The 24,227-nt window shown below is 38.4% G+C and overlaps 1 protein-coding gene across 1 annotated transcript in view; it reads right to left on the bottom strand.

The window, feature by feature from the left end:
- The window catches only part of LOC306873128 (F-box/WD repeat-containing protein 7-like), a 167,250-nt gene extending 143,023 nt beyond the window's left edge, over positions 1–24,227 (bottom strand). Inside the window, exon 1 of the mRNA XM_079422185.1 lies at positions 23,801–24,227. The gene's annotated coding sequence lies outside the window, so the exon portion shown is untranslated. The remainder of the gene's footprint in view (positions 1–23,800) is intronic.

Below are 24,227 nucleotides of genomic sequence, written 5' to 3'. Positions count from 1 at the left end.
ACTTCTGTCGGTATTGGAGAAATTAAGAAAACACACACATACACATATATATATATAGCCAGCTGTTTTTATGTGCAATAATATTCAAACATTTGTCTATGATGCATTTTTGCTATGCGCAATTCAGAAGCCAGATCGCGGTCACGCGGAGGAGCTTCAGCACACGCAACATGAAAGTCCTGTTTCATGATAGAAGAGAGAACCAACTATTCAAACATCTGCTCACACTTTAGGCCTGTGGCTGTTATATTAAGCTAAGTATTTTTTTTTTTTCTTATAATGCTTCCAAGCATTATAGCCGCATTTCTTCTAGCACAACTCCCTTCCCTTCATAGCGGCGCGGATTCGTTCCTCCGAACCAAAACTTAACATCTGAATCAGCTCGATCAGTGATTGTTATAAAATGCCGTCTTTACTGTTGCTACATTGCAGGACATATTTGATAGTAAAACGTTGACAATCTGCACAAGTGATGCTGTTCCCCAGGCTGAAATGTGTGAGCGCGTGTGCCTGCGCGGCGGCGTGCTCCAAAACGGACAAGCACACTTTGAGCTTCGGGCGCGTCGAAATAACAAAAATATGCCAAAAAATACACGCACAATGTGTCAAAATGGCCGGTTATGAGAGTCTTCACTTTTATGTTTTAAGTGGACGAGAACAGTTGGGAGAAAATCCGATGCGTGTCAGTATATTGTCTTAAAGTGTCAGACTGGAGCTGGAGCCATCAATGTTAATCAAAGAACAAAATGCAAAGAGAAAATCACCCACAGCTCTTAATCTGAACAACGTTATAGCTTTAATAAACATAAATCTATCAGTACATACAGTGAAAACTATGCAGTGCTCATTTACATTTGATTACTTTTGTAACTATTACTTACCTGAACATTAATATTAGTAGACCTTCATGGAAAAATTAAAGCACTGTTTATTTCATTTCATTTGTTTTATTGTATTTGTCAGTTTGTTTCTTTGTTCATGTTGTTACTGTATCTTATCTTATATATAAAACATTAAAAATACCTGCACACTGGTGCATTTACAAATTGCTGAAGTGCAGGCATTTTTAGTGTTTTATATACATAAGATAAGATACTGTAAGAATATGAACAAAGAAACAAAGTAAAACAAAAAGTACCGATAAGAATACCGTTAAAGTACCGGATCGATAAGCAGTATCGGTAAGAGTAGTAATACCGTTAAAACCTTAACGATACCCATCCCTACTAATAAGTGCTAAAGCACACGTATAAACCTTGCCACAGTGCACCGGTAAAAGTAATGATTATGAATATGTCAGGGAAAAACAGTAAGGAAACTGCATTAACATTTAAAAAATTTGATAAACTAGTGCTTTTTGTTTTTGGTTTAAGGGATGAAGTCAGCGACACTTGACCCGTCATCTCCGCAGTAGTGGACGTGCCAGTATACGTTTCATACAGATACATAATCTGAGAATATTTGTTTTCCATTTAAGTTGGTTCATTTGAATGTAGACATCTCACTCTCTATAAATAGGCTATATTTTTAATGTCTGTAAGGCAAAGATATACACAGAGTTTCGCGCTCAATTTCACAGAGACCGAGACGGCAGAAAGCGCATCTTGTTTGCTTTCATTATTTTACAAAAGCGCAATGTTTTGTTGTTATTGTGAGTACACACAAATAAACAGTCTTTACAGATTCGAAAGTAGTATTACTCTTATCTGTATGAACAAAAATCCAGGAGTATTTTAAGAGCAAGTGAGCGCACCGGTGCCTCCATCTGTCCTGTAGTGGGCGCTACTCTTTAGCTTCCACACATCGCACAGACACGTCAATAGCGCACATTTCTCTAGGTTAACATTAGATTGAGCAGCCATGTTGCTAATACTTACATATTTCAGATGATAAGCCATATTTGAGGTTGATGAATGATAGGCGAGCATTTGGATGTCCTGCCTGATGTACAGCACCACAAAGAGCAGCCGTTAACGATCTGTCCATCACGGACTGCGTGACTTCACCTGTGAATTTTTTTTTCCTAAGTGACTAATAAAATTTAGGTTGACCAAGCCTCTTCTGGTCGACTAACGATTAGTTGACCATTAGGGGGCAGCCCTAGTTCTTTCAATGATATTTAATGTTTTATGAGATTCTTGTTTCATGTGACATGCAGGGAAGCAGTATTTTGCCAAATACACGTTTTCCTCTCAAGATTGTATTTATTTTATTTATCGGGACATTTCTTAATTAATGCAGACAAAACAAAAAAAAACCAGAAATTGAAAATCATGCTCATCATAGGTATATTGAAGTCACTGTGTAGGCCTATTTTTGAATAAATGAGTAAGACAAGAGTAGTGTTGCCAATTCAACTCAAGCATGTTTTGAGAACGGCAATAAACTACTTACCACTTTAAATCTCTACAAATTTATAGCCATGATACATTTTTTTTTTTAAAGTTAAGACTACATCCCATGAAACATTGGGTCTCATTCACTAATAAGTGCGTACGTTTTTCATATTTATACGCACATTTGAACTTCTCACGAAAACTTTTCGCCTAATTCACAACACGTGCGTACGCACATGAGCTTGTTCTTAAACTCGTTCTTCTGTTAGTGAATCTGGAGTCTTCTAAAAGAGCACCCGAGTGCACGAGGTTAGTGATTAGCATAATACACGCCCAAACCAGCTCAAGGGCTTTCCGCAAAGCGGCACTCGTCTAGAGAAAGACAATTATGGCATTGAAACAAAAGAAAGAAAAATAACTAACGATAATGAACGTGAGGGTTTGCTGTCGGAGGTGGAAGCAAGAAAAAATGTGTTATTTAAAAGCAACTGAACAGCCATTCGTCACTCTCAGCAAACATATCTGTGCGCCAGAGCCGGCGCCAGGACACCTCCATCGGGGCATTTAAATTTCTAGGGGGGGGGGGGGGGGGGGGCAATTCACGTTGTGTGTGTGTGTGGGGGGGGGTGTATTCGTGAAGAGCGTGCAATCTGTGATGGCGTGCAGTTGCTGACGCTCGCTAAAGCGTTCAATTGCTTTCTTATGTGAGCTGTTTTATCGGTACTTTCGCTTTCAAAATCGATCGCGTTCAGCAAGGAGGGGAGAGGATGGAAAGTGGGGAGGCACAGTAACTCGTTTGGGGGGCCTAGTTCTTTCCCAAGGAGTGCCCCCCCTTGGCGCCGGCCCTGCTGTGCACTCTCTAAAGACGCGCTCTCTCCTTAGAGCACTCGCAGCAATGTCTTCAAGCAGTACCAAGTGTGCCATGCCTCCAAACACAAGGTGAGAGACAATAATCACCATTTATATAAGCATAGATCAGGTGATTTGTTGTTTGGTCAACACACACATATATTTATATAATTGGACCTCTAATTATACTTTATTATCAATTTTAACGTCTAGTTACTTTTCACCCACCCTGTACATAACACATCTAATTATATGTGGGGTTCTTTATACATGCTTATAAGGGCCCGGGCGTACATGATTATTGCGTACGTGTGGTATAAGTTGTTCTTGAATTTTTTCGTACATTTAGAATAAATTTTAGTACGAAAGTTTTTGATGAATCATGATTTATTCGAGAAAACGTCCGTACGCACATTTCGCGCAAAAATTTGTGCGTACGCATATTTAGTGAATGAGACCCATTGTTTGTATGTGTATGACTGGCAGCATGCACAAAGCGGTAGTCCCAGCATACAGCTCAGAGCCAGTCGCAAAAATGGAAAGCCTGCAGTGTCCTTCAATCCATCAACAGCTAGTCATCAATTCCCCCAAAACTCTAAGTGGAGACCGGGGGAGTGAAAGGGGAGGAGGGGGAGATGCTATATTACATTTCCACCGGAGTGGGGGAGAGCAATTTCAGTGGCTGAAATTCAAGACACTGTCTTCTGAGTTTAAAGAATCTTGAGAGTGAGCTGGGCTGAACGAAGCAATAAGCACACAAAAAGAGGGAAAGATGAGAGTGCTCACAGAAATTTGTTCAGATAAATAAGAAAGGTAAAATGGAAGAAAGCCTGAGCAACTCCCAGGCTGATTGCTGGGAAATTGCACTGTCTGCTCCCAACAGCTGATGTAAAGTGACCCCTGTATCAGCTTTAGGAACATTGATGTTCACCAAGTAATGAAAATTGTCTCATTACTCATACTCATGTCACTGTAGTTTTTGTTCCTCAGGTGGAGGACAGAGATTTTCTTTAAAAACTGTACAATTAGAGTTTATTAAACCATCTCTAACTTCAGAAAAAGACTCAAAAGCATCATTAAAGAATTATAAAAGTGATCCATTTCACTTGTGATCTAGATCTTTTGTAATCGTGAGTTTTGTAAGAGACCCCAAACTGACCCCAAATTTAAAGTTATTATAAACTGTAGATCTTGAAAACATCTCTTGATTCCTGCGAGATCAGAGCTGTCCAGCTCATGATTGCTCTTTAGAGTCTAACGTTTTCAATCAATTGTTTGATTTCACAAAGCTGGTCTAAAAGATTCATTCACGAATTGGACTGATCCGACTCTCAAGTTCAACCCACTGACACAATTCAGTCACAGCACATAACAGCACACTGCAGGGGAAGATTAGGCGAAATGTGACGGAGATAGTTCAGCCAAAAATGAAAGTGTCATTTATTCACTCAAGTTCTTTACAAACCTGTACGACTTTATTCTGCAGAACACAAAAAACATAACAGTTTAATATAGTAACCCAACAGTTTAAGTTATCATTGACTGGTAGAGTAAAATTGATTTTTTTTCCTAAACTTGGAAACAGCAAGTTGAAAACAGCAAGTTTCTAAAAGAAAAAATACCCCAAACACAGAAAAGTTGGAGTTTTTTCCAGAATTTGAAAAACAGTTGAGACCAGGTCAGACTAGAACAAAAGCTTTTCAGTTCTTCAGGGTGAACTGAAGGTGAGAAACAGCCCATCTCACTAACTGCCACTGATAAACTCAAAACTGTTGGATGATCACCAGTTGTTGCAAAGAGAAACTGCAGATCCTTCAACTGTCTGGGTTGTTAACGATAACACGCTGAGACAGACAGTCTTGTTTTATTTCTGTTTTTTAAACAACCATGTAAATTAAGCTTATGAATGCAAAAAGTAACTAGTGTGACGCCCAAATTAGCCAAGTCTCTTACGTGAAGTGCTCATTGTGTAGGCCGTGTGTAGGTTACATCAGTCAGGATGCTGTCTTAGAAGTTAACCTGTTAGCCCAAAGTAAACTTAAGTTTAGATGTGACCACTAAAGTGTGCGTATACTAAACAAACAGTCTTTTAAATACTCATTTTGACAGCATGCACAAGACAGACAGTCAAGATACTGAGGCTGTGTCTGCACTATGACTGACCGATCGATATTTGTGTTTTTCAAGCCTCACATAGACTTGTCAGGTTGGGCATGTTGTGGTCAAAAACACAACAAAAAAAAGTTTGTCTCTCCATTTCTTTTAATTCTTTTTTTTTTTGACTGAGATAACCAATGTTACCACTTTGTGGACAAACTAAATGAACTTTACGGTTAAAAACAGAAGAACACTGAGCAGCACTGAGCAGTTTCCCTCTGTGTCGGTCTCAATCTTAAGACACTCATTTCCTGACGAAGCACCTTTCAAAGTCAGACAGTCTCCTCTGAATCTCTCCGTCTCTCTCCCTCTCTACAGGAGAACAGGGGTCTCTTTCAGTGCTCTGAGGAAAGGTAGAACAGTCAGACGAGAAGCTTTTTGAGAACCCTCCCCAGATCACTGGACACACACTGGTGCTCATTGTCCAACATGGTCCTGATTGGGAAAAGAGAACTGTGGGAATAGACACTGCAAACCCTACTGTCTGTGGTCTAGACACTAACCTGATGTCTAATGTACAACTAATACTTGCATTCATTCAGCTAAACTCTCATCTACTGATCTGAATGCTGCAGATTCTGGTTATATACACCAACTGGTCCAGAGAAAAGCTGATATTTGAATTCTTTCCAAACCATCCATCTATCTTCTCAGAAACAAAGGAAAGGAACCATACAATGACAAACAATAAGATGAAGTTGACATACACCCATGCTAAATTAAATTCTTACCCACAATCTACACAGCGAGTTTGGAGAGTAATCACTGAGACACTCATGAGTTTCTCCACATCCTGTGGTCAAGCCCAATCAAATCACTTCATCCCTGATCTTGGCCCTACAGTGGTCTGTTGGGATTTAAGCAGTGCCCAAGCTGGGTTGATGGCCTCTGCTCAGACATTTTCCCCCAACAACAAAAGCACAAGCTTTTGCATCTGAGACAAAAGTCGTATTCGCAAATTTGCAGTGCTTTTTTTAGTTCCTAAAAGTCTGAGAGGTTCACTCAAAATGTTTTACTTTGTTACCTAGCAGTAAGTATCAACATGCATTATTTATGATAGTGAAGCTAAAAGTATTCGGTATGCTCTATATTAAAGGTGCTAGGAGTGATTTATGGCAGTGCTTCAGGACCCAGATTTTACATCGGAAATCCAATTGTTTATTTGAAATGTATACGCTAATACATTTAGCTTGCACATGTCAATAGTTAGAAATCGCGTTTGGTCTCGTACTGTATCGTGTATCTTGTCAGTGTGTGCACTTGCTTGGCCATTTGTAGTTGATAAACAGGAAAGTGGGTTCAAGCGCCAGCAGAAGGCTGTGTAATGAAGTGGTCTTTAAGCAAAACAGTCTTTCAGCGGAAGTTTAAATCAGCTCGTAAGTGTATTTACTTGTCTCAGTGTTTAGCGCATTTGCCGTTGCTAGGAAACGCTTATTTTGTTTACTGGGATGAGAGTTGCTGAAATCGCGTTTGGTCTCGTACTGTATCGTGTATCTTGTCAGTGTGTGCACTTGCTTGGCCATTTGTAGTTGATAAACAGGAAAGTGGGTCCAGCTGAATTGAAATGATCATTTGTTGGATTGGTATAATAAAGGTTATTATACCGCGGCAGCGGTCGCAGCAGTCGTCGTGTGAAGCCCTCTTAGTGTGAAGACCAAAGAGTGTAAAGACCATCGACTCTACCGTGCGACTCCACCGGGCAGGGACACCGGCAAAGGATAGTAGTATCGCTTTTTATTTAATTTTTTTCATTGATATGTTTATTATTGAAATGTTGTTGTTATATGCATGTGTCAATTTTATTTAATTTCTTTATTTTCTTAAATATGTGGGTAGATAGTATTTATAGAGTTGTAACTTTTTAGTTTTAGTTACTTTTTCTTATTTGTAAGTCGCTTTGGACAAAAGCGTCTGCTAAATGACAAAAGTAAGTAAAGTAAGTAAAGTTTAAGGTGCACTGCAGTTAATAAATTCACGACAGACCCATGTTTATCATCATTGCACAGGAACCTGCATTTAACCTACTCTGGGATGCATTTTCTTTTTTAGTTTATTCAGTCTGTTTATTCAATGATACAGTTAGCCCACGGTTCAATACTTGCCTCGGTTTTTGGTTCGGTTCGGTTCTGATGGCTTGGCAGATCAAGGTGTTTTTGCAACAAATTGACAAATTCCTGTAAACTTCTGTACACTGGAAAAAGCGTGGATTGTTACATGTCTGCTTAGAAATTTCGGTCCCACTTTATATTAGGTGGCCTTAACGACTATGTACTTGCATTTAAATTAATCATTTGGTACAATGCACTTGTGTACATATGTTTCTACATTGTACTTCTATTTTTAAAAATACCTATATGTAATTACATCTGTAATTAATTTCTGTAATTACATTTATAATTACACTGTTGACCCATCCCTTACACCTTAACCCACCCTTAAACCAACCCATACCACCAAACCTGTCCCTAACCTTACCCATATCCCACCTCAATAACAGCAAAAGTGTTTTGCAATACAATATGAACACAATAAGTACTATTTTTTTATGCAAGTGCATAGTAGTTAAGGCCAGCTAATATAAAGTGTGACCAAAATTTATTTTGAAATTGCATTGAATTGTTTTTCAGATTTTTACCCAAAATAGGATGGATTGGCCATTTTAGAGCGCTATAAACAAATATAATAAGAACCATAACCATAAGAAAAACAGCATTTTATATCTCTGTGAGGGGCTGCAAAGAAAGTCACCAGAAGAAAATATCAGGTCAACGATTCATGTATGATTCAGGAAGTTTTAAAAGATGTTCCGTAAGAGAAAAAAAAGTATGAGGACACAGAGTACTATGCTAGTTCTTTTGCCAATACTTCAGAACCTTCATTACAGATAGATATCGGAGGTCAACGTCCACTGTTGATCTACTGCTCATGTCTCTGAACTGGTGAGAAGCACACAAGAAACTTGACAGATCTAAGCCTTACCTAAAACAACAGACAAACAGCCCTTTATAATTACTTCCACAGACTATCAAATCCCAATTAAACAAGATCATTGTAATACAGTGAAGCAATCCATTTTAAGCACTTCCAATGACAACCTGGACCTACAGCCTGCAGTCTGGAGTCTCAACAGATCTACAAATGAAAATGTTCAATGTGAGTGTTGTTTAACTTCACAGCAAATCAAATAACATCGAGCAACAAATTCAACCTTGAACATCTACTTTAAGTGATTAATTGAATTGGAAACCTAAAGTAATTGATTCAAATCTAAAATAAATTGATACGTATTTAATAAACTGAGAAATTCAACCCAAGATTTTACCGAACAAAAGTAATCAAAGAATGCCTTGGATGTGTTAATAAAATGACAGTTCACTTCTTCCTCCAAGAAAATGGTCTGATTGCACAGGAGAAGCACATTGGAGAGGTAAAGGTACCACAGATTCCCATGTTGATTACAAAGCTGTGAAGTCCCCACGGGAAATCAAGAACACCCCAACTGTTGGGGGCCTGGTTGCCATGGGAACCATAGTGTGCATACAGGTGCCAGATTTTTATTATCCATTTCAGAGATTTTTTTAAAATCAGCATCTTTCATTCTGCTTGGTGAAAAACTGTGTGGTATCAAATGAGAACAATTCAGCAAGTTCAAATCATAAGTTTCCTTTCTGAAAGCATTTTGAGGTACAAAATGTCAATCAAGTTTGATATAGAGTTTAACACATTAACAGAAGGCATTCTGTAGACTAGTATGCTATTGTCCACTATGTAAAGAAACAAAGAATGAAAAATGACTCAATTTAATGCATTAAAAAAAGTCCTGAAACTTTTATGCTGATGTAGCCAAGTTGGTGTGGAAAATATTTAAACAATAATTCCATAGCCTAACATATTTCCATTCAATAAAACTGCAATGGGTAAAATACCAGCCAACATTTCCCACTGAATACCCTCAAATCCATGGCGCATTACGGATGTTAAATGCATTGTGAAACTTCATGCTTAGCAATTATTTCTGTCTGCATACATTTCCAACATCTTCAGTTCAAGAAAAATAATGGCATAATGTTTTAAAATAATGGCATCCAGTGGAGAATACACAGGGAGTGAGCTTTACACTGCAACTGTGAGAGATGCTGTAAAGATGCTGCTGTTAAAAGAAAAATGAGCATGAGTCTCATACCAAGCCATGTACAAACCCCCGCAATGGAGTTTCCACTTCACAGTGACCGCCAGGACTGAAGGATGAGACACTGGCCAGAGCTCTCGAGAGAAAAAGATCAGCAAAACATAATGGCTCCAGGAACAAAGAGGCGTGTGGGGGAAGTTCAGCCATTAAGATGCCAAAAAAAACCCTTACATCCACTTTTAAAAGAACACTAGTAGTGAAATATCCTTTTTCACTTAAAAGAGTGGACAAAAACTTATGCCGAGACAGTGACACTGTCTCAAAGTCTAGTGAGTTCTCTACTGAGAAAGAGCTGCTACAATACCAAAATCTCAGTAGTTGAAAGCAATACAATAATTTCACAATTCTTGATATCAACAGACCCTTTCCACAAGGGTTCTCAGAAGCAGAAGTAGTCTTAGTTGGGCAAACATCTACAATGGTGCATGGAAACAAACATAACTTTACAAAAGATGAAAAATAATATTAAGAGATTGCTTAATTGCTTAACAATGCACTTTGTGTTATTTCCTTGCCACTGAACTAAAAAAAACTAGTTAATGCTGCTGTGTTTCTAACACAACAGCTGAGGGAGTGAAGGCAAATGTGACATCTTTCTCTCTTCTGACCAACTTAAAGGGATAGTTCACCCAAAAATGAAAATTCCTTCATCATTTACTCACCCTCAAGTAGTTCCAAACCTGTATGAATGTCTTTGTTCTGCTTAACAGAAAGGAAGATATTCTGAAGAATCTGGGAAACAGAGCAGTTCTGGGGCACCATTGACCTACTATGGAAGTCAATGGTGCCCCAAAACAGGCTGGTTACAAACTTTCCTCCAAACATCTTCCTTTGTGTTCGGCAGAACAAAGACATTCATACAGGTTTGGAACTACTTGAGGGTGAGTAAATGATGAAGGAATTTTCATTATTGGGTGAACTATCCCTTTAAGTTGGTCAGAAGAGAGAAAGATGTCACATTTGCCTTCACTCCCTCAGCTGTTGTATTAGAAACACAGCAGCATTAACTAGTTTTTTTTAGTTCAGTGGCAAGGAAATAACACAGTGCATTGTTATAAACGTGGATTTAATTTTTAAAAAATGAAAACTGAAAGTTTAAGCTAGGTTTACAATGTTAATAACTGTGGAAATAGCACAGTCTGTGACAAGTATTCATATGCTATCGAACACTTACAAGTTATTTATTTAAATAAAGCATTTCAGAATTAAATTGACAGTTCAATTATGTTCAGATTCAGTTGGAATTGAAGATTATAACCATTTATTAATTTATAAAATTACATAATTGAAAAATCTATTTGACTAAATTTAAATGCATAGATCTAGACAATTTTAGTTAACACTTTGCAATAAGGTTCCATTTATTAACATTAAGATTAATAAATGCTTTAGTGCTTTAATGTGAACTTTTAAAAATGCAAATATCTGATGTTTGTATAAAACTGACATGTAGCTCTAACACTCCAACTAAGCCTGATTTAAAAAGAATATAAAAGTAAAATAAATCACTACCGTCAACCTTCCCACTCAACAGTATTTTTAGGCATTAAAAGGTGCATTATTTGTAGTGCCAAACAAAATTAGATTCCTACGATGGCCAAAAATGTTGCCCAAGTCAGCAGCTCACTAGTCTGAGAAACATCTTCTGTATACATGAGCGAAAAACAGCAAAGCAGTCTGGCTTACAACAGAATGAACAGCAGCTATCCAGACGGAGAGGACAACAGAGGATTGGCAGGTCAGCAAACAAACAGACACGTGCCCGCACACACATGCCTCTCTCTGGATAAGACCGAGGAAATATTGGCAAACGCCAGCAACACACAAACTCTACCTAGGGTGCGCAGCCTGCCAAACACCACCACACACGTGCATCTTTCCCAAGGCTCCAGGCAGACAAAAGAGGTAGTGGGTGCGCCCGAGGGCAGTGGAAAGACTCTGGAAAAGCTTAGCGGAGCAGCAGGGTTTATGCTACGCTGTTATCTCAGGCTCTGCAGAGAGAAATCCTTTGATGTGCTGAGCCACAGACTACAGGCGAGAGGAAACGGGCTGGTTAAGTAAATGTAGGCAGACACGGAGACACATACATACAGGAACACAAAGATGCCAGTTAGCATATATCCCAAGGCCAACTCTCCAGCTAGGCAAACACCAGTTTGATTCATACTTTAAAAGGACAAAAACCGATGCCACAAATACATTAAGAGTGGTTTTGCCTACGGCTACGGGAAAATAAGGAAGTCTGTGTATGGTATATGTCTGTATTTCAACAATTAAGCATCTGTTGCAACTGTATTCAAGCGGATGAATGAGAAAGATTATTTTTACTGTCTGCATTTAAAGGGTGGCAGAGCAGACAGATGTAATTAAAAGCAAAAATTGCTCAATTCATGCGCCTTACTAAGATGTTCCATGGTTAACCATGGTTTTAACAAAATTTGGTATTTTGTTCACATGGCTGATGTTACAGAGTAACATTTAAGATACTAAACACACTTGTTACAGTCACTGTCCTTGTTACACTCTGATACTGGCAGTGCATATTTGTCTGCCAGCAAACCACCAAAATAAGATAGACGGTTGAACATTTTTTTGGGGGGTGCTGTACTATAAATATTGATATAGCAATTTTGACAGCTGCACTATAATTTTATTAAATATGTTTTATTTTACAGTACAATAGTATTATTAACATGTCTTTTGTTTCATTTAATTTGATTTCAATTTTTTTTAACTGTGATCACTTTACTCAAAGAGGTTTGAGCTAGCTCGTCAAGAGTAAATTCAGGTGTAAACTAATTTTCCCTGTTTTTTACTGTTACAAAATCACGCCAATAAATCTAGACTGGTTAATTCTTTCCAACTATAGCTATATAAAACACCTTTGTAAAATACGTTTAAAATACTGCAATGTCGGTTTTTCATATGGTGCGGCTCTTTTATTTGTTTGTTTGATTGAACTTTTTATTCTAAAAATTAAAAAGCTTAAAGCTTCTGCTTTAAAGAAAACCCACCTAATAACAAGGCAAATACTGGAACAATACAATATTAATTTACATAATGGGATAGTTTGACCACATGAGCAGATATACAGACATGTGTGTTAGAGCAGTGATTCTAATTATTTGACCACTGAAGGTCCACTGATAGTTCAATCAAGTACTCTAGTGTGTATGACAAGTCTAACGACACATGATTATTGTAGTAACAATAAACGGTAAGGCAAGGTTGTCACTGTCAATATTTATAAGAGATGTCTGGGCTTCACCGACAGCAGTTGGCCTCAATCAAACAAGGATGACATTGCTGTATTCTCATTTTAAATATATATTAATCAAAAACTTTAGCAAGACATAAGTTTTTTGGCCATTCAAATAAACCCCATTAAATTTAAATGAATATAAAAAAATAAACCACAAAACATGGAGACCGAAAGTGAGAATGTAACTGTGTCTTCCTGTAGGGCTTTGTGGCTCAACTCCCTGTCTCTATAGGATTATCTTCACTAATAGTCCTTAAGTCAGTCTGATTGAGCCACCAGATGCTGTTACTCTGCATACAGCCACAACATCTCAGACATATGGACGTGACACATGGCGAGAGCTTTAAAGAGGCCTTATTCCGTTGAATGCTTTTGCTAAGGTCCACCTTTAAGACTTCTAACACTGTAAGAAAAAAAATTGTTGCAATTATCATAATTTATTCATTTAGTGTTAGAACTTACTGTATTGAACTTCAGACAGCTCAAATATTCTTCACATTTCAAGTCAAGTAAATTTAATTTTAAGGCAGCACAAATCTCTTTTTATGGTGATATGTGAAATTACCTGAGTTATGATTGGCTTATTGGTTTTCTACAGCACCATACCAATATTACCTTTTTTTTTATCTTCCTATCAAAGAAAACAACTTCTGACCTTACAACAGTCTAATACTCCGAACAAATGACCAAGCTCTTTTAATGAATCAATCAAAAAGGCATAAAAACTCAAGCCTAAATGTTTTGATTCAATCTAATGATTCATTTACTGAATCAGTAATCAGTCCAGTCTGATTCAGTCCTTCACTGAATCCGCTTCTGGATCACTTACTGAACTGCTGTTTACTGACTGGTTGTTCAGTCAGTACAGCAATGTGCATTTAAAACACACATTTTGAAAATTGACGACGTCACTCCATTCAAAGTAAATGAGAAACGTTAACGCTGACGTTAATGCTGACTTCACAAAAAAAATCCACCAAGACACGGCTTCTTCAACCACGAACAAGCAAGCCAGATTCAAAACTCACACTACACAACAAGCCCTGATCCTTACATACAAGCACTACAACTTCTATTCCAGACGACAGAGACTAAGGGACAAGTTTCTTCAGCATACTGGTGCAAACAGAGACCGACCTGTGGCTACACGTAATAAAGATTTGATGGGCCTGTCTTCTCTGTAGAGACGCATGCAGTCAGTTCCAGCACCTGAGAATTCTGATGCACACAGTAAATAATTCAGTGTCAACAGGGTATGTGAATGTGGGCCAGCAAAAAAGCAGACTTTCCGTTTGGGCAGAGAAGCACCTCTAGGGGTGCACAATACATTTTTAGGGAAAACTGTTTTTTATTCAAGGAAAGCTGGAATCCAAAAAGATAAAGTTCCTCCAAAGCAGTGAAAGGTTGTTTCACATGAGCTCTGAGAACTGTGCTAAAGGCAAAAGGCTCCTTCAAGAATTCTAAATTATGCAAGATTTGGCACATGTGAGTTTATTACCTAAAAAGCACAACAGGCTTTGGCTCCAAGGAGAATTTTTTTTTTCCTGGAAACTACTCAGAATGACAGAAAACATCCAAAGTTTGACATACAGTTAAAGACCCTAAAGAGTTTACAAGGCAAGTGTGCTGCAGATGGTTGTCTTGACTGAAACTGAATCGTCCTGTGGTGCCATTGCAGGATGCTGGGAGGCCAATGACCACGATTCCCTAAGATCCATTCATAAAGCCAGGTGTTACCATGGAAACAGTCCTTCACTAGGGGCCCCCTTCTTCTGAAAGGACGGTCCTGCACCACAGCAGTCAGTGTGAGTGTGTAAAGATTGTGTTGGGCAGGAGATGGGGGGGTGGGAGTCCTTCGTCAGAGAACCAAAAGACAGTAGTGTTGGCATAAGAGAACTAAGACAGCTCAGTCTTTTAAAAGGCCCTTTTATATGACTCGCATCAGAACGAAATATCAGCCACAGTAATGACCAAGCATCATTAAATGTTCACAGATCACCTGCATTTCAATTGCAGAGCACATTATGATTGCAGACAAAACAAGATTGACAGAAGTAGATTAGATTTTTTTTTTTTTTTTTTAAGCGATGCCAAAGAAAAATCAATAGAACCTTTCGGTGAACATTTCTTTAAAAGAACCATTTAAACAATCTAAAGATCTAAAGTTTTTCCACTATAAACAACCTTTTAGCCAAAGAAAACTTTCTAGATGTTAAATGTTCTTCATGGAACCATATAGGCCAAGTCAAGAATCTTTACCAGGGCTCTATGCTTACTTTTCTTTTTAGGAGTGCTTGTGCTCCTAACTTAAATTTAGGAGCACGGTCAAAACATTAGGAGCACCTTCAAATCAATAATCAAATTCTGATCAAAAATTAACCTTCCCATTACAAGGTGATATTTGACTCAAAGTGATTTACAGGGAAATTTGTTTTTACCTTTGTAATGGCATTTTTCTAACTTTATTAAAAGTATGTCATCTTTTGTGTCAAATTCCAAAAAAATATATTATTAAACTTTATCATTTCTAATTAAAACAACAGAATAAAAACAAGTAGAAAAAGGAGTAGACTTAGATACCAATCAAATGAAATCAGTATTTAAGAAATAAATTTGTACTACAGAGGTGGCACACAAGTGGCTTGTAGGTGTATTTTCAGATGTTTAATGAGGCTCGGAGGTTGCATGAGTGCAATTAAATTCATAAATTCATGTTGAGGTTAATGTTTTAAATATACAATTTTGAATGTAGAAATATTAAATTATTTAAATAACAGAAAAGGTACTTAAATTAAACACTGCCAGTAGGTGGCGGTATGTCACTGATTTGATCACTGAATCATTCATTTAATTGATTCGTTCGAACAGCTGATTCATTCAAGAATTAAGTACATGACCGTCTTTATGAATAGGTAATTGAATCATTGACTCACTAGATTCGTTTAAAAACGCAGTTCATTCATAAACGAAATGCAGCGGCTTGGCTGAGTCTTTGTTTGAAACTATTTTCGTTGATGAAATAGAGCTAAATAAGGCAAATGTGTAGTAGTCAGACAATATAAGTCACTTAATATTAACTTCTTGTTAATGAACTTATTAAATTGAACTGTTGTATTAATTTAATATCACATTTGCAAACTCCCTTAATAATCATTAAAAGCTGTCACTCTCCTTAGTTCATTGCGATCTCACAAAACTCCATTATAATTAACGAAGCTCATTTCACTGCACAGTGAATCTCATTTAAAAAACTTTTTTTTTTTTTATAAATGGTCCCCCCATTGTAGCACATCTTATTTAGTCTACATAATTAACTTATGTATATATCTGCATTACATAAGCAGTCCTGCTTTCTATTGGTATCTGGAAAAAATAAAACACAGGCTGACCAATAGAGTCATATTTCTGTTTTAAAAATGTATTGTTTTCACTGTTTATCATATACACTTTGTTACCCCATATTTTCATAAAAACCGCACTTTGACACTATTTGTAGCACTTTTTGTTTGGAGGTCAAAGTAGCAGTGTACTAAGGCCCTGACGCAAGTCATATGAAAGGGCGCTTAAGACGAAGAAGACTTTTTCTTGAAGTGGACTAGGGGTTCCCACGTGAAGTCTTGATTATTCTTTTGTCATCCAATGCTGATGTGAAACTGATAAATCTCACATTTGTTGATCATAGTTCACATGAAGTATTGTGAAAGCACTTGGTCCCATGGAATACAGGGCCAAACGAAGCAACAAGATTTTTTTCAAAGTGCTGATGTTCGGGGGAGTTGGTGGGGGGCAGGGCAGCTGTTGGGTCCCAGGGTGAAACCACAAAGACACAGAGGACACAAAGAGCCCAAGACAATGCAGAGGGCTACCCTTTCACAATCTCTCACGGGCCCTATTGAGAACTAAAGCAAAAGACCCTGGTAGAGGTAATCCCTTTATATCACTTTAAGAGAGTGAGTGGATACAGCAGCATTCACACTGAGAAAGAGCCTTTCTGTATTGCTCTAACACTTTCCAGAACACAATCCAAAGTCTTCACAAATCAAAATATAACCAAGCAGACATTACCCAGAAAGAACACAGTCATGCTACTTTAATGCAGCATCAGACAAACTTAAGTTCCACCGATATTTGATCTAATCAAATATTAAATCAATGTACTGTAATTCTATCTTGTATAATAAATGATCAGCATGTTTTTATAGTCTACAGCTCAAGAGGGACAGTTCAGTAAGACAGTAAGAGGTGTTAGTGAGGCCAGCAGGGGGTGCTCACCCTGTGGTCTGTGTGGGTCCTAACACCCCGGTATAGTGACGGGGACACTATACTGTAAAAAAGCACCGTCTTTCGGATGAGACGTTAAACCGAGGTCCTGACTCTCTGTGGTCACTAAAAATCCCATGGCACTTCTCGTAAAGAGTAGGGGTGTAACCCCGGTGTCCTGGCCAAATTCCCTCCACTGGCCCTTGTCAATCATGGCCTCCTAGTAATCCCCATCCACTTGATTGGCTCTATCACACTCTCCTCTCCACCTGTAGCTGGTGTGTGGTGAGCGCACTGGCGCCGTTGTCCTGTGGCTGCCGTCGCATCATCCAAGTGGATGCTGCACACTGGTGGTGGTTGAGGAGAGACCCCCCCCCACATGATTGTAAAGCGCTTTGGGTGTACGGCAATACACAATAAATGCGCTATATAAATGCATCATTCATTCATTCATTCATTCATTCACCCAAAAATATGAAGTCATTGCATGCTTGTGTCATTCCAGACTGTTCTTCTGCTCAACACAAAAGATGATATTTTGGCCATGTTTCACACAGCAGCGGAATATGGTTGTCACTTGTCAGTCCCTTATGAATCATTATTACGGTTGCATTCACACACATTTGGGGTATTTACAGTAGTGACAACCGTGTTCTAGAAATGAACTCACACGTCAATTTTCAAGATTCACAACCGTATTTTCCGTGAAGCCCTGCTGTGTGAACGGAACCAGACTGGACAGCTAGTTGTCTGTTATACATTGCAAGAGACCCACTAGCGAGTTGAAAGTTTGTGTGCTTTCAGTAAGTTACACAGACGCAGATGTGTCATCTGGAGTTTTAGATCCAGTCACTGTCCTCCACCAGAGCTGCAACGGTCAATTTTGTCATCTATGCACAACTCAACCAATGGATGCTGTTATACCTCAGCATAGAGTAAAATGTGATAACTAAGCCAGATCATCTTTGATATTTACTTAAGTCACATCATTATGGTTACAGTTGATAGTCACAAATAGAACACAGGCTTGACTTCACATTCATAAAACAAAAAATTGGGTGTCTGAAAAGGACATTGAGACTCACACCTTTAAGTACACACAGCTGTCAATCCTGACAGTGCAAAAACAGCCTTTGAAACATGTAGAATTATTGTTGTACATAGAATGAAAGTGACTGGGGTCCAAAACACTGAACCTCACTGATCTGCATTGTATAGCTTTTGTGTTCCACAAGGAAAACAACGCTCACGTCTGTAATGACGTGAGGGTGGGCAAATAATTTTCTGGGTGTACAATCTCATAAAAAAAAAATGAAGTGAAAATTTCCAACTCAAAGCTTTCCATCCATGCAGTGTTTCAGACAACTTGGAACTCCAATTTGTCAACTCTCAGCTGCCAATTCCAGTTGAAAATAACCAAACGAGATGCTGCTTTAGCTGGAGTTTTAAATAATTTATATTTGGATTGCAGTTACGTCATTTAAAGGGGTCATATGACATTGCTAAAAAGAACATTGTGTATTTGGTGTAATAAAATGCGTTTATGCGGTTTGAGGTTCAAAAAACACATTAATTTCCACATACTGTACATTATTGTTGCTCCTCTATGCCCCGCCTTTCTGAAACGTGCCAATTTTTACAAAGCTCATCGTTCTGAGAATCGAGGCGTGCTTTGATTGGCCAGCTATCCAGTGCGTTGTGATTGGCCAAATACATCAAGCGTGAGATGGAAATGTTACGCCCCTCACCGTATTGTGATGCCGTGTCCCAGCGTGACAACAAAAAAAGAGAGAGAGAGAGAGAGAGAGAGAGAGAGAGAATGCCACTGACCCAATTCTATTTGAAACTACACATTTCAAATTTAAATATCGGGTGAAATAAGAGCAGGTGTGAGAATACATCTATATTGATAGATTATCTGAGACAAGCCTTTTCTGGACGAAGTTTTCAAAGGAGATTGCTACAGAACGAGACAAATTTGATTTCCTATACAGCCACCAACTATTAGATGCTTTGTAAGGCTAGACTAGCACTAGTCACTAAACAGCACTAGTCATCGTTGCCATTTGAATGGAGGATGAAATGAGTCAAGTGACTAGTCACATGACTGGCCTGTGACACACCTGCACATACAGGAAATAGAAATAAAGAACTAAAAATATTGACACTGAAGAATAAAACCCTCCATGTGATAGTGTCAATGCTCAAGAGGCTTATGGCACAATAACAGGTGAAATAAAACAGAATGCATATACCATCATTGTGAGAAATTTACATTCTCAAAAGCAGGAAATGAGCACGTTTTGTTTCCTCAAGAAAATGAAGCCTAATTTTCTTGAAGAGACAGACTGCAGCAACTTTAGAAAAAATACAAAACCTGAAAATCACTAAGGTGGCATAAAATTCTCAGTCTCCATAGGCCTGATAGAAACACTGAACAAAAAAATGAGAAAGTAAAGACAGCTCATTACAGCAAAGCAAATAAACACTCCATAATTCATCAGAAGAGGGACACGGAGGCTGCGTGTTCACAAGTGTGATTCACAGAACAACACAGGAATTCACCACCCATACAGCAGGGGCATACACCCAAGACATTATTTAAAAAAATGAGGTAGAGAAAAAAATTCTCTCTTCAAATGTCACAAAAGGGCTTGATAGGACATCTGTGGAGAAATGAAGCCTTTCAGTGTTTTGTTTTGATTTTCTACCAAGCTTTGTTTTGGCTACAGCTGCGGGAACAGAGTCAGGAAAGAAGAAAAATGATCGGTCACACTCTGTTATATTATACTAACACCAATATATCACTCTGTGAATTTTACAATGCTTTAGACAAAACAAAAAATATCAGTGTTTGACAGAACAAGTGTTTGTGTGCAGAGCTCTCAAATTTGCTATACTATTAATTTAACTTAAAATAGGTATGGGCCAGGGTGGTCGACTAGTAGTCCAACGACCAGTCAATCAGTGAGGTGATCCAGAACATAAGTAAATTTACTACTAGGCTTTCCTACAACTGGTTTAATTTATCACTTGAGAACACAACACTAAACAGAACACTGAATTTTCGGTTTTCAGCTAAATGAAAACTTTGATTTGAAAACTAAATGAAAACTAGTTCGTTTTTCCATGCGGGTTATGGATATTTATCCCAATTATCTGATGACTGTCTGTTAGTTAACCTACTAAAATTAGTTTTTTTAGAGACACATGCGCACCAAGCACATGGACATAAACCTATCCTCCTTGAAAAGACAATCCACCAACTAAAATATGGTTTTGCACTTCACTACCCAAAATATTACTACACGTATTTCAGATTGACTGTGAGAGCCATTCAACACACACATCCCTGTAATATTTACTCCTGAAAGAGTCACCATCCTCTCTGCTTGTGTCCGATCATGGCTGTGAGAGCACATGAAAAGGCAGCAGCACTCCATGGCAACTCACACCTCCGTTACAGCAGAAGAGATGACAGTCATGTGACCACGGCCTTTTATTTTCCCTCAGCACAGGCGCTGAAGAGACATAACCATATCAAGAATTCATTAAGGTATAGTGTGCACAGGGATAGTTTACCTAAAAATTAACAAACAATATATTTTTAAGAAATATCTTACCCTAACAATGAAAGTCAATGGTCATAATTTATTTTATCTTAATTTTTATACCATATCAAGCATCTTGTGTAGGGAAAAAAAAATTAAAAAAAAAGAGGTTTAAAATTACTTGGGGATGAACTATGAGAAATTTGTTTACATTAGTTAATATGAACTAACAACGAACAATACATCTAAAGCACTTAATTTAGCTTAAAGATCTACTAAAACATTATTATAAGAATACTGTAATTTATTGCTCGTTAATTATTAATTAATCTCATAATTGAGACCTTTGGAATTCTGCAGAAATTTACACATGCTAAAATGTGTTAAATAACAAAGGCCAGTTCACACCAAGAACAATAACTAACATTGTCGTCCATTTGTGTGGATGCTAGTTTAGTTATAGTTAGCATTCTTCGAGTGAATAGGCCTCAAAACTGCGCTGTCAAAGGTGCACTTTTATTTGTAGCTAAACATAACCAGCTAAAATCTAGATATATGTAATAAACAAATGAAGAGCGTGTTCCAATTAAGCAGAAATAAAGAAAGCTATCTAAAGAGTTCTATGCATGCCATTTGCACCCTAACAGCGTCAGTAAAGCCTTAGTAAAAGCTTCAGTATGTGTTATATGCACTTGCCTTTAGCCGAAATCCATGAAATAAAAGAGCTGATTTTCCACAGAAGACTTCATTGGAAGACTTGGGTAAGCCCTTTACATAGTTTAATCGATGTCAAATTCATGTAGCTCTCCTAAGGAAAGCTTTTAATTGAGCAACAGAATCCATCATATTCCATCATAAGGGAAACAGAACACGAGTGAAATTCTAGAAAACTTGCCTTTAGTGAGGAGCCCAGAAAACACAAAGGGAGTTTGCAGTGAAAGGCTGCCAATTGCTGCAACTCTTTTAACCATGACTATCTTTAAATCAAAGCCACACAGCAGACCTGCTCTTATTATAGCTGAGTGCCATTAAGAAGTGGCTGGCCTGAAAAATATCAGATGAGCCACTCATCAGATGACCCGGTTCCTTTCTCTTATCTCCCAGTCTGGTCATGCCTTCTGTATGCTCTCTTTGTGTCTTATCAAAACATTAAGGCCATTCAGCAAGTCTCAAAGATCCATACAGCAGACTAAAACCTTGAAAGCCTTCATAGTGTGAAGGCCACGGTGTAAAAGAGCTCAAAACATCAGCTGAGACAGAGCACCCCACACCCTTCCGAGAGGGATGCCGATTCCCTGCTGGGGGGTGACTCTGGGCTCTCAGAGGTGGAAATGGATGTTGTGGAAAGGGTGTGAGAGGATTAAAGATCTCACACACTATCCTCTGTATTTCCTGCTCTTTTTTCCTCTCCCTCCCCTCCAATTTTATCAAACCATTTCCACTGTATCCCAGAATGACCCACAAAATTCAGAACGACCTCAAAAACCAAAACAAGCAAACCCAGGGCGGTCCGTGCACCTCTCTCCTGACAAAACTACTAAAACTGGAGGTGCAGTGCTTGGAGAAATGTTTTTAAACCCGCAAACTGACCTCCGTCTGTTCTCTAGAAAAAAACTCCTTCCTTTTTCAAGTAAAGCTATTATTTGACAACAGATATTACATAAACACATGGAGCAATAGATGGCATTACAAACCCTGTAAAACAAGTTACATAATATTACAGATGATGCTGAAACTTTCAAAGGCTCACTGTGTGCAAGTCCCTAAACTTCAGTAGAAGCCCCAGTCTCATATACTTATACATTAAATCAATATGAAATTGCTGTGTGATTATGAAAAGAGAGAAAAGTCTCTGCCTTTCAGAGCTAAAGAAGTTTTGTATAGGCATGCGTTTATTTATTGTAGTGCAGCCTCCATTTGTTCAGTTCCCGGGGGTGGAGAGATGGATAAAAAAAAGTACTGTTATTATCATTACGTGGATGTTGGGGTTGAAAAAATTAGAAAGAAGTTTCACTAAGAGTTTGAGAAAAGACAGCATGCTTTGACAAACTTGCATCGGCTCTAGTAGGTGCTAACATGTGCTTGTCTCGCGCCGTGCACGCGCTGCACATAAATCTGTACAAATTAATAATTTCTCACTCACAACATGCCAGCCCTGCTAATATTTCCCGAAAAGTCCCATTAAAGAGCGAAAAGTCTGTGCAGATATTGGCGGGCGCTTCACACGGATTTAAAGCCCTAACGGGACGCGGCGGTGGTGGCTCAAAGCTTGAACGTCGATTGTTAGCGAGCTAAGCTAACGCGCTAGGCTAAGCGCTATCAGATGTTATCATGCTGCTCCTGATGACACGGGCACACAACAGGGCACTTTATAAAATAAACGACAGTATAGTGGACAATTGGATAAACAGATTCATAAACGAGTTCGCCTTTCGACTGTCCAGCTCTGTGTGTGCTAATAGTGTTAGCCTGAGCTAATTCTCCTGTCGCTAACCGGCTAAACAACACGAAAACACAAGGAACACTCATAATAATGATGACACGAGGGTTTAGTAATAGTTATTCATCTAAAACGCCAACCAATCGCGAATACATGTAAACACACCGGTGTAATAAAACAGCCAGTGTATTTAGAGGGCAACTACAGCGTTTTTATCTAACTTACTGTAAACTCACATTCTCAAACAAGAGAAATTGGTTTTGTTTACAAGATCCGAAGTTTAAGTCAAATCGATACAAGTAAAATATAAATACAGCGAAAGTGAAAAAAAAAAACCCAGATGATCAAGCTTTTTGTATTGGATTTGTTTTATGCAGCTACAAAACTCTACCAAACACTGCGTATTTGTTGTGTCCTATATCTTGGAATTAGGTTAATGTAGTTTAACAACAACAGTTTCAGAATAGTGCATGCGACTGATTTCTCTTATCAATGAAACACTGCGGTTTTAAATTACATGCAACCTACATATCAGACTGTCACATTAAATATAAGCGTATCATAAGCAGCTGTACATATATTGAATATTATAACGTTACACACGAGAGAGGCCATGTAATCAGCTTCATATGTGCATTACCTGCATGAGGTTGTGTGCTGAAGCTGATCAGATGGCCCGTTACTCCTGCAAAATCACCCTAGCATGGTCAAGTTTACATTTGCAAGACGTTTTATTAGACAAATGCTTGTATTTACCCTGGAAACTGATGGAAAGACGAAGGAAAATTAGGCTCCTGTGTGCACAGGGACAGTTAGTTCCCCCAGGTAACTTATCCTATCCAGAGTCCAATTACGGTCACCGGTCTCTCCTCTCCTCCTCTCCGGTTTGCCCGAAAGAAAGATGAAACGATCCTTTGAAAACGAGTTGAAGTTTTACAAGCACAATCCAAACATTTTCATCCGATGAAATAAAGTAGGAGCGTGACGCCAACCCACGCACCAGGGAGAGCTTTATTATTTATTTATCTCCTGCAAAAACTAAAATCTCCCTGAAATAATATGTGACCGATTTGAAGAACGCCAGTAATACGGCGCACGACTCCGATGCTTCTCCGTTAAAGCGCGATCGCCTTTATCCCACCGATTCCTGTACGACTCCCTGTCCACGGATGATGGCGTCACT

The sequence above is a fragment of the Barbus barbus genome (genome assembly GCF_936440315.1).
Source record: "Barbus barbus genome assembly, chromosome: 7".
Classification (NCBI taxonomy): Eukaryota; Metazoa; Chordata; class Actinopteri; order Cypriniformes; family Cyprinidae; genus Barbus; species Barbus barbus.
This window is presented reverse-complemented; position numbering and strand designations above follow the sequence as displayed.